We start from the raw sequence: 12,877 nt of genomic DNA on the forward strand, positions 1-12,877 counted from the left end.
CCCTAGTCGTATTGAAAACCTACAAAACTAGCCAAAGATGGTGGGTGACAAGATCATTTACGACTGATTGTCTTGCAGGTTGAAGACTATCACATGAAGGTCCCAGCTAAAGTAGTAAAATTGAAAACAGTTGACTGACAGTGCATAAACCAATCGGAATGGATTGTTTTGAATGAGTGTTAGTGATGGCCATTGTTGCCTTTGCTATCGATGTTGTTACCTATAGGTGGTCATCCATTGTATTTGACTGACTGGACCGTGGGCCAATCAGAACACGGGGCGGGGCTTCACATGTTTCAGGAGATAGCACAACAAATCTTTTCGTTTTAGCTTGACATTGATGGTGGGAAACCATCTGGTTCTCCCCAATCGATGTAAAAACTATGAACATTGACCATAATCTATCGATGTTTTATAAACATCAATGGTCATCCCTAATGAGTATTGCATCAACCAATCACATGGTCTAATTTCCAAACTAATTTGCATAAGGAATTTATTTGCTCTCCATAACTTATTTAGGTCCTTCCTCACCATAGTCTAATTGAAAACCTACAAAACCAGCCAAAGATGGTTGATAACAAGAATGTTCTTGACCAATTGGTTTGTTGGTTGAAGACTGTTGTATGATGGTCCCATCAAAAGTAGTAAAATAGAAAACTGTTGACTTGCCATTGATGTTGTTACATATCGGTGGTCATCCATTGTATTTGATGGACTGGCCTGTGGGCCAATTAGAATATGGGGGCGGGGATTCACTGGTGTCGTGGGTGGAGCTATGCTCAGTGTCCCAGGAAATAGCAAAACAAAACTAGTAGTTTGAGCTTGACATTGATGGTGTGAAACCATCTGGTTCTCCCCCATCGATGTCAAAACTATTGAACATCGACCATAACCTATAGATGTTTTATAAACATCGATGGCCGATGGCCATCCCTAATGAGTATTGCATCAACCAATCAGATGGTCTAATTTCTAAACTAATTTGCATAAGGGCTTTATTTGCTCTCCATAACTTACTTAGGTCTTTCCTCACCCTAGTCTTATTGAAAACCTACAAAACTAGCCAAAGATGGTGGGTGACAAGAACATTCACGACTGATTGTCTTGCTGGTTGAAGACTATCACATGATGGTCCCAGCTAAAGTAGTAAAATAGAAAACTGTTGACTGACAGTGCATAAACCAATCGGAATGGATTGTTTTGAATGAGTGTTAGTGATGGCCATTGTTGCCTTTGCCATCGATGTTGTTACCTATAGGTGGTCATCCATTGTATTTGACTGACTGGATCGTGGGCCAATCAGAACACGGGGGCGGGGCTTCACATGTTTCAGGGGGTGGAGCTATATTCCATGTCCCAGGAGATAGCACAACAAATCTTTTCGTTTTAGCTTGACATTGATGGTGGGAAACCATCTGGTTCTCCCCCATCGATGTAAAAACTATGAACATCGACCATAATCTATCGATGTTTTATAAACATTGATGGTCATCCCTAATGAGTATTGCATCAACCAATCACATGGTCTAATTTCCAAACTAATTTGCATTAGGAATTTATTTGCTCTCCATAACTTATTTAGGTCCTTCCTCACCATAGTCTAATTGAAAACCTACAAAACCAGCCACAGATGGTTGATAACAAGAATGTTCTTGACCAATTGGTTTGTTGGTTGAAGACTGTTGTATGATGGTCCCATCAAAAGTAGTAAAATAGAAAACTGTTGACTTGCCATTGATGTTGTTACATATCGGTGGTCATCCATTGTATTTGATGGACTGGCCTGTGGGCCAATCAGAATATGGGGGCGGGGCTTCACTGGTGTCATGGGTGGAGCTATGCTCAGTGTCCCAGGAAATAGCAAAACAAAACTAGTAGTTTGAGCTTGACATTGATGGTGTGAAACCATCTGGTTCTCCCCCATCGATGTCAAAACTATTGAACATCGACCATAACCTATAGATGTTTTATAAACATCGATGGCCATCCCTAATGAGTATTGCATCAACCAATCAGATGGTCTAATTTCTAAACTAATTTGCATAAGGGCTTTCTTTGCTCTCCATAACTTACTTAGGTCTTTCCTCACTCTAGTCGTATTGAAAACCTACAAAACTAGCCAAAGATGGTGGGTGACAAGAACATTAATGACTGATTGTCTTGCTGGTTGAAGACTATCACATGATGGTCCCAGCTAAAGTAGTAAAATAGAAAACTGTTGACTGACAGTGCATAAACCAATCGGAATGGATTGTTTTGAATGAGTGTTAGTGATGGCCATTGTTGCCTTTGCCATCGATGTTGTTACCTATAGGTGGTCATCCATTGTATTTGACTGACTGGACCGTGGGCCAATCAGAACACGGGGGCAGGGATTCACATGTTTCAGGAGATAGCACAACAAATCTTTTCGTTTTAGCTTGACATTGATGGTGGGAAACCATCTGGTTCTCCCCAATCGATGTAAAAACTATGAACATTGACCATAATCTATCGATGTTTTATAAACATCAATGGTCATCCCTAATGAGTATTGCATCAACCAATCACATGGTCTAATTTCCAAACTAATTTGCATAAGGAATTTATTTGCTCTCCATAACTTATTTAGGTCCTTCCTCACCATAGTCTAATTGAAAACCTACAAAACCAGCCAAAGATGGTTGATAACACGAATGTTCTTGACCAATTGGTTTGTTGGTTGAAGACTTTTGTATGATGTCCCATCAAAAGTAGTAAAATAGAAAACTGTTGACTTGCCATTGATGTTGTTACATATCGGTGGTCATCCATTGTATTTGATGGACTGGCCTGTGGGCCAATCAGAATATGGGGGCGGGGCTTCACTGGTGTCGTGGGTGGAGCTATGCTCAGTGTCCCAGGAAATAGCAAAACAAAACTAGTAGTTTGAGCTTGACATTGATGGTGTGAAACCATCTGGTTCTCCCCCATCGATGTCAGAACTATTGAACATCGACCATAACCTATAGATGTTTTATAAACATCGATGGCCGATGGCCATCCCTAATGAGTATTGCATCAACCAATCAGATGGTCTAATTTCTAAACTAATTTGCATAAGGACTTTCTTTGCTCTCCATAACTTACTTAGGTCTTTCCTCACCCTAGTCTTATTGAAAACCTACAAAACTAGCCAAAGATGGTGGGTGACAAGAACATTCACGACTGATTGTCTTGCTGGTTGAAGACTATCACATGATGGTCCCAGCTAAAGTAGTAAAATAGAAAACTGTTGACTGACAGTGCATAAACCAATCGGAATGGATTGTTTTGAATGAGTGTTAGTGATGGCCATTGTTGCCTTTGCCATCAATGTTGTTACCTATAGGTGGTCATCCATTGTATTTGACTGACTGGACCGTGGGCCAATCAGAACACGGGGGCGGGGCTTCACATGTTTCAGGGGGTGGAGCTATATTCCATGTCCCAGGAGATAGCACAACAAATCTTTTCGTTTTAGCTTGACATTGATGGTGGGAAACCATCTGGTTCTCCCCCATCGATGTAAAAACTATGAACATCGACCATAATCTATCGATGTTTTATAAACATTGATGGTCATCCCTAATGAGTATTGCATCAACCAATCACATGGTCTAATTTCCAAACTAATTTGCATTAGGAATTTATTTGCTCTCCATAACTTATTTAGGTCCTTCCTCACCATAGTCTAATTGAAAACCTACAAAACCAGCCAAAGATGGTTGATAACAAGAATGTTCTTGACCAATTGGTTTGTTTGTTGAAGACTGTTGTATGATGGTCCCATCAAAAGTAGTAAAATAGAAAACTGTTGACTTGCCATTGATGTTGTTACATATCGGTGGTCATCCATTGTATTTGATGGACTGGCCTGTGGGCCAATCAGAATATGGGGGTGGGGATTCACTGGTGTCGTGGGTGGAGCTATGCTCAGTGTCCCAGGAAATAGCAAAACAAAACTAGTAGTTTGAGCTTGACATTGATGGTGTGAAACCATCTGGTTCTCCCCCATCGATGTCAAAACTATTGAACATTCGACCATAACCTATAGATGTTTTATAAACATCGATGGCCGATGGCCATCCCTAATGAGTATTGCATCAACCAATCAGATGGTCTAATTTCTAAACTAATTTGCATAAGGGCTTTCTTTGCTCTCCATAACTTACTTAGGTCTTTCCTCACCCTAGTCTTATTGAAAACCTACAAAACTAGCCAAAGATGTTGGGTGACAAGAACATTAATGACTGATTGTTTTGCTGGTTGAAGACTATCACATGATGGTCCCAGCTAAAGTAGTAAAATAGAAAACTGTTGACTGACAGTGCATAAACCAATCGGAATGGATTGTTTGGAATGAGTGTTAGTGATGGCCATTGTTGCCTTTGCCATCGATGTTGTTACCTATAGGTGGTCATCCATTGTATTTGACTGACTGGACCGTGGGCCAATCAGAACACGGGGGCGGGGCTTCACATGTTTCAGGAGATAGCACAACAAATCTTTTCGTTTTAGCTTGACATTGATGGTGGGAAACCATCTGGTTCTCCCCAATCGATGTAAAAACTATGAACATCGAACATAATCTATCGATGTTTTATAAACATCAATGGTCATCCCTAATGAGTATTGCATCAACCAATCACATGGTCTAATTTCCAAACTAATTTGCATAAGGCATTTATTTGCTCTCCATAACTTATTTAGGTCCTTCCTCACTATTGTCTAATTGAAAACCTACAAAACCAGCCAAAGATGGTTGATAACAAGAATGTTCTTGACCAACTGGTTTGTTGGTTGAAGACTGTTGTATGATGGTCCCATCAAAAGTAGTAAAATAGAAAACTGTTGACTTGCCATTGATGTTGTTACATATTGGTGGTCATCCATTGTATTTGATGGACTGGCCTGTGGGCCAATCAGAATATGGGGGCGGGGCTTCACTGGTGTCGTGGGTGGAGCTATGCTCAGTGTCCCAGGAAATAGCAAAACAAAACTAGTAGTTTGAGCTTGACATTGATGGTGTGAAACCATCTGGTTCTCCCCCATCGATGTCAAAACTATTGAACATCGACCATAACCTATAGATGTTTTATAAACATCGATGGCCGATGGCCATCCCTAATGAGTATTGCATCAACCAATCAGATGGTCTAATTTCTAAACTAATTTGCATAAGGGCTTTCTTTGCTCTCCATAACTTACTTAGGTCTTTCCTCACCCTAGTCTTATTGAAAACCTACAAAACTAGCCAAAGATGGTGGGTGACAAGAACATTCACGACTGATTGTCTTGCTGGTTGAAGACTATCACATGATGGTCCCAGCTAAAGTAGTAAAATAGAAAACTGTTGACTGACAGTGCATAAACCAATCAGAATGGATTGTTTGGAATGAGTGTTAGTGATGGCCATTGTTGCCTTTGCCATCGATGTTGTTACCTATAGGTGGTCATCCATTGTATTTGACTGACTGGACCGTGGGCCAATCAGAACACGGGGGCGGGGCTTCACATGTTTCAGGGGATGGAGCTATATTCCATGTCCCAGGAGATAGCACAACAAATCTTTTCGTTTTAGCTTGACATTGATGGTGGGAAACCATCTGGTTCTCCCCCATCGATGTAAAAACTATGAACATCGACTATAATCTATCGATGCTTTATAAACATCGATGGTCATCCCTAATGAGAATTGCATCAACCAATCACATGGTCTAATTTCCAAACTAATTTGCATAAGGAATTTATTTGCTCTCCATATCTTATTTAGGTCCTTCCTCACCATAGTCTAATTGAAAACGTACAAAACCAGCCAAAGATGGTTGATAACAAGAATGTTCTTGAACAATTGGTTTGTTGGTTGAAGACTGTTGTATGATGGTCCCATCAAAAGTAGTAAAATAGAAAACTGTTGACTTGCCATTGATGTTGTTACATATCGGTGGTCATCCATTGTATTTGATGGACTGGCCTGTGGGCCAATCAGAATATGGGGGGGTGGGGCTTCACTGGTGTCGTGGGTGGAGCTATGCTCAGTGTCCCAGGAAATAGCAAAACAAAACTAGTAGTTTGAGCTTGACATTGATGGTGTGAAACCATCTGGTTCTCCCCCATCGATGTCAAAACTATTGAACATTCGACCATAACCTATAGATGTTTTATAAACATCGATGGCCGATGGCCATCCCTAATGAGTATTGCATCAACCAATCAGATGGTCTAATTTCTAAACTAATTTGCATAAGAGCTTTATTTGCTCTCCATAACTTACTTAGGTCTTTCCTCACCCTAGTCTTATTGAAAACCTACAAAACTAGCCAAAGATGGTGGGTGACAAGAACATTCACGACTGATTGTCTTGCTGGTTGAAGACTATCACATGATGGTCCCAGCTAAAGTAGTAAAATAGAAAACTGTTGACTGACAGTGCATAAACCAATCGGAATGGATTGTTTTGAATGAGTGTTAGTGATGGCCATTGTTGCCTTTGCCATCAATGTTGTTACCTATAGGTGGTCATCCATTGTATTTGACTGACTGGACCGTGGGCCAATCAGAACACGGGGCGGGGCTTCACATGTTTCAGGGGGTGGAGCTATATTCCATGTCCCAGGAGATAGCACAACAAATCTTTTCGTTTTAGCTTGACATTGATGGTGGGAAACCATCTGGTTCTCCCCCATCGATGTAAAAACTATGAACATCGACCATAATCTATCGATGCTTTATAAACATCGATGGTCATCCCTAATGAGAATTGCATCAACCAATCACATGGTCTAATTTCCAAACTAATTTGCATAAGGAATTTATTTGCTCTCCATAACTTATTTAGGTCCTTCCTCACCATAGTCTAATTGAAAACCTACAAAACCAGCCAAACATGGTTGATAACAAGAATGTTCTTGACCAATTGGTTTGTTGGTTGAAGACTGTTGTATGATGGTCCCATCAAAAGTAGTAAAATAGAAAACTGTTGACTTGCCATTGATGTTGTTACATATCGGTGGTCATCCATTGTATTTGATGGACTGGCCTGTGGGCCAATCAGAATATGGGGGCGGGGCTTCACTGGTGTCGTGGGTGGAGCTATGCTCAGTGTCCCAGGAAATAGCAAAACAAAACTAGTAGTTTAAGCTTGACATTGATGGTGTGAAACCATCTGGTTCTCCCCATCGATGTCAAAACTATTTAACATCGACCATAACCTATAGATGTTTTATAAACATCGATGGCCGATGGCCATCCCTAATGAGTATTGCATCAACCAATCAGATGGTCTAATTTCTAAACTAATTTGCATAAGGGCTTTATTTGCTCTCCATAACTTACTTAGGTCTTTCCTCACCCTAGTCTTATTGAAAACTTACAAAACTAGCCAAAGATGGTGGGTGACAAGAACATTCACGACTGATTGTCTTGCTGGTTGAAGACTATCACATGATGGTCCCAGCTAAAGTAGTAAAATAGAAAACTGTTGACTGACAGTGCATAAACCAATCGGAATGGATTGTTTTGAATGAGTGTTAGTGATGGCCATTGTTGCCTTTGCCATCAATGTTGTTACCTATAGGTGGTCATCCATTGTATTTGACTGACTGGACCGTGGGCCAATCAGAACACGGGGGCGGGGCTTCACATGTTTCAGGGGGTAAAGCTATATTCCATGTCCCAGGAGATAGCACAACAAATCTTTTCGTTTTAGCTTGACATTGATGGTGGGAAACCATCTGGTTCTCCCCCATCGATGTAAAAACTATGAACATCGACCATAATCTATCGATGTTTTATAAACATCGATGGTCATCCCTAATGAGAATTGCATCAACCAATCACATGGTCTAATTTCCAAACTAATTTGCATAAGGAATTTATTTGCTCTCCATATCTTATTTAGGTCCTTCCTCACCATAGTCTAATTGAAAACGTACAAAACCAGCCAAAGATGGTTGATAACAAGAATGTTCTTGAACAATTGGTTTGTTGGTTGAAGACTGTTGTATGATGGTCCCATCAAAAGTAGTAAAATAGAAAACTGTTGACTTGCCATTGATGTTGTTACATATCGGTGGTCATCCATTGTATTTGATGGACTGGCCTGTGGGCCAATCAGAATATGGGGGTGGGGCTTCACTGGTGTCGTGGGTGGAGCTATGCTCAGTGTCCCAGGAAATAGCAAAACAAAACTAGTAGTTTGAGCTTGACATTGATGGTGTGAAACCATCTGGTTCTCCCCCATCGATGTCAAAACTATTGAACATTCGACCATAACCTATAGATGTTTTATAAACATCGATGGCCGATGGCCATCCCTAATGAGTATTGCATCAACCAATCAGATGGTCTAATTTCTAAACTAATTTGCATAAGAGCTTTATTTGCTCTCCATAACTTACTTAGGTCTTTCCTCACCCTAGTCTTATTGAAAACCTACAAAACTAGCCAAAGATGGTGGGTGACAAGAACATTCACGACTGATTGTCTTGCTGGTTGAAGACTATCACATGATGGTCCCAGCTAAAGTAGTAAAATAGAAAACTGTTGACTGACAGTGCATAAACCAATCGGAATGGATTGTTTTGAATGAGTGTTAGTGATGGCCATTGTTGCCTTTGCCATCAATGTTGTTACCTATAGGTGGTCATCCATTGTATTTGACTGACTGGACCGTGGGCCAATCAGAAAACGGGGGCGGGGCTTCACATGTTTCAGGGGGTGGAGCTATATTCCATGTCCCAGGAGATAGCACAACAAATCTTTTCGTTTTAGCTTGACATTGATGGTGGGAAACCATCTGGTTCTCCCCCATCGATGTAAAAACTATGAACATCGACCATAATCTATCGATTTTTTATAAACATTGATGGTCATCCCTAATGAGTATTGCATCAACCAATCACATGGTCTAATTTCCAAACTAATTTGCATTAGGCATTTATTTGCTCTCCATAACTTATTTAGGTCCTTCCTCACCATAGTCTAATTGAAAACCTACAAAACCAGCCAAAGATGGTTGATAACAAGAATGTTCTTGACCAATTGGTTTGTTGGTTGAAGACTGTTGTATGATGGTCCCATCAAAAGTAGTAAAATAGAAAACTGTTGACTTGCCATTGATGTTGTTACATATCGGTGGTCATCCATTGTATTTGATGGACTGGCCTGTGGGCCAATCAGAATATGGGGGCGGGGCTTCACTGGTGTCGTGGGTGGAGCTATGCTCAGTGTCCCAGGAAATAGCAAAACAAAACTAGTAGTTTGAGCTTGACATTGATGGTGTGAAACCATCTGGTTCTCCCCCATCGATGTCAAAACTATTGAACATCGACCATAACCTATAGATGTTTTATAAACATCGATGGCCGATGGCCATCCCTAATGAGTATTGCATCAACCAATCAGATGGTCTAATTTCTAAACTAATTTGCATAAGGGCTTTCTTTGCTCTCCATAACTTACTTAGGTCTTTCCTCACCCTAGTCTTATTGAAAACCTACAAAACTAGCCAAAGATGTTGGGTGACAAGAACATTAACGACTGATTGTCTTGCTGGTTGAAGACTATCACATGATGGTCCCAGCTAAAGTAGTAAAATAGAAAACTGTTGACTGACAGTGCATAAACCAATCGGAATGGATTGTTTGGAATGAGTGTTAGTGATGGCCATTGTTGCCTTTGCCATCGATGTTGTTACCTATAGGTGGTCATCCATTGTATTTGACTGACTGGACCGTGGGCCAATCAGAACACGGGGGCGGGGCTTCACATGTTTCAGGAGATAGCACAACAAATCTTTTCGTTTTAGCTTGACATTGATGGTGGGAAACCATCTGGTTCTCCCCAATCGATGTAAAAACTATGAACATCGAACATAATCTATCGATGTTTTATAAACATCAATGGTCATCCCTAATGAGTATTGCATCAACCAATCACATGGTCTAATTTCCAAACTAATTTGCATAAGGCATTTATTTGCTCTCCATAACTTATTTAGGTCCTTCCTCACTATTGTCTAATTGAAAACCTACAAAACCAGCCAAAGATGGTTGATAACAAGAATGTTCTTGACCAACTGGTTTGTTGGTTGAAGACTGTTGTATGATGGTCCCATCAAAAGTAGTAAAATAGAAAACTGTTGACTTGCCATTGATGTTGTTACATATTGGTGGTCATCCATTGTATTTGATGGACTGGCCTGTGGGCCAATCAGAATATGGGGGCGGGGCTTCACTGGTGTCGTGGGTGGAGCTATGCTCAGTGTCCCAGGAAATAGCAAAACAAAACTAGTAGTTTGAGCTTGACATTGATGGTGTGAAACCATCTGGTTCTCCCCCATCGATGTCAAAACTATTGAACATCGACCATAACCTATAGATGTTTTATAAACATCGATTGCCGATGGCCGATGGCCGATGGCCATCCCTAATGAGTATTGCATCAACCAATCAGATGGTCTAATTTCTAAACTAATTTGCATAAGGGCTTTCTTTGCTCTCCATAACTTACTTAGGTCTTTCCTCACCCTAGTCTTATTGAAAACCTACAAAACTAGCCAAAGATGGTGGGTGACAAGAACATTCACGACTGATTGTCTTGCTGGTTAAAGACTATCACATGATGGTCCCAGCTAAAGTAGTAAAATAGAAAACTGTTGACTGACAGTGCATAAACCAATCGGAATGGATTGTTTGGAATGAGTGTTAGTGATGGCCATTGTTGCCTTTGCCATCGATGTTGTTACCTATAGGTGGTCATCCATTGTATTTGACTGACTGGACCGTGGGCCAATCAGAACACGGGGGCGGGGCTTCACATGTTTCAGGGGATGGAGCTATATTCCATGTCCCAGGAGATAGCACAACAAATCTTTTCGTTTTAGCTTGACATTGATGGTGGGAAACCATCTGGTTCTCCCCCATCGATGTAAAAACTATGAACATCGACTATAATCTATCGATGCTTTATAAACATCGATGGTCATCCCTAATGAGAATTGCATCAACCAATCACATGGTCTAATTTCCAAACTAATTTGCATAAGGAATTTATTTGCTCTCCATATCTTATTTAGGTCCTTCCTCACCATAGTCTAATTGAAAACGTACAAAACCAGCCAAAGATGGTTGATAACAAGAATGTTCTTGAACAATTGGTTTGTTGGTTGAAGACTGTTGTATGATGGTCCCATCAAAAGTAGTAAAATAGAAAACTGTTGACTTGCCATTGATGTTGTTACATATCGGTGGTCATCCATTGTATTTGATGGACTGGCCTGTGGGCCAATCAGAATATGGGGGTGGGGCTTCACTGGTGTCGTGGGTGGAGCTATGCTCAGTGTCCCAGGAAATAGCAAAACAAAACTAGTAGTTTGAGCTTGACATTGATGGTGTGAAACCATCTGGTTCTCCCCCATCGATGTCAAAACTATTGAACATTCGACCATAACCTATAGATGTTTTATAAACATCGATGGCCGATGGCCATCCCTAATGAGTATTGCATCAACCAATCAGATGGTCTAATTTCTAAACTAATTTGCATAAGAGCTTTATTTGCTCTCCATAACTTACTTAGGTCTTTCCTCACCCTAGTCTTATTGAAAACCTACAAAACTAGCCAAAGATGGTGGGTGACAAGAACATTCACGACTGATTGTCTTGCTGGTTGAAGACTATCACATGATGGTCCCAGCTAAAGTAGTAAAATAGAAAACTGTTGACTGACAGTGCATAAACCAATCGGAATGGATTGTTTTGAATGAGTGTTAGTGATGGCCATTGTTGCCTTTGCCATCAATGTTGTTACCTATAGGTGGTCATCCATTGTATTTGACTGACTGGACCGTGGGCCAATCAGAAAACGGGGGCGGGGCTTCACATGTTTCAGGGGGTGGAGCTATATTCCATGTCCCAGGAGATAGCACAACAAATCTTTTCGTTTTAGCTTGACATTGATGGTGGGAAACCATCTGGTTCTCCCCCATCGATGTAAAAACTATGAACATCGACCATAATCTATCGATTTTTTATAAACATTGATGGTCATCCCTAATGAGTATTGCATCAACCAATCACATGGTCTAATTTCCAAACTAATTTGCATTAGGAATTTATTTGCTCTCCATAACTTATTTAGGTCCTTCCTCACCATAGTCTAATTGAAAACCTACAAAACCAGCCAAAGATGGTTGATAACAAGAATGTTCTTGACCAATTGGTTTGTTGGTTGAAGACTGTTGTATGATGGTCCCATCAAAAGTAGTAAAATAGAAAACTGTTGACTTGCCATTGATGTTGTTACATATCGGTGGTCATCCATTGTATTTGATGGACTGGCCTGTGGGCCAATCAGAATATGGGGGCGGGGCTTCACTGGTGTCGTGGGTGGAGCTATGCTCAGTGTCCCAGGAAATAGCAAAACAAAACTAGTAGTTTGAGCTTGACATTGATGGTGTGAAACCATCTGGTTCTCCCCCATCGATGTCAAAACTATTGAACATCGACCATAACCTATAGATGTTTTATAAACATCGATGGCCGATGGCCATCCCTAATGAGTATTGCATCAACCAATCAGATGGTCTAATTTCTAAACTAATTTGCATAAGGGCTTTCTTTGCTCTCCATAACTTACTTAGGTCTTTCCTCACCCTAGTCTTATTGAAAACCTACAAAACTAGCCAAAGATGTTGGGTGACAAGAACATTAACGACTGATTGTCTTGCTGGTTGAAGACTATCACATGATGGTCCCAGCTAAAGTAGTAAAATAGAAAACTGTTGACTGACAGTGCATAAACCAATCGGAATGGATTGTTTGGAATGAGTGTTAGTGATGGCCATTGTTGCCTTTGCCATCGATGTTGTTAC

Source organism: Crinia signifera, chromosome 4 (genome assembly GCF_055691185.1).
Source record: "Crinia signifera chromosome 4, ASM5569118v1, whole genome shotgun sequence".
NCBI lineage: Eukaryota > Metazoa > Chordata > Amphibia > Anura > Myobatrachidae > Crinia > Crinia signifera.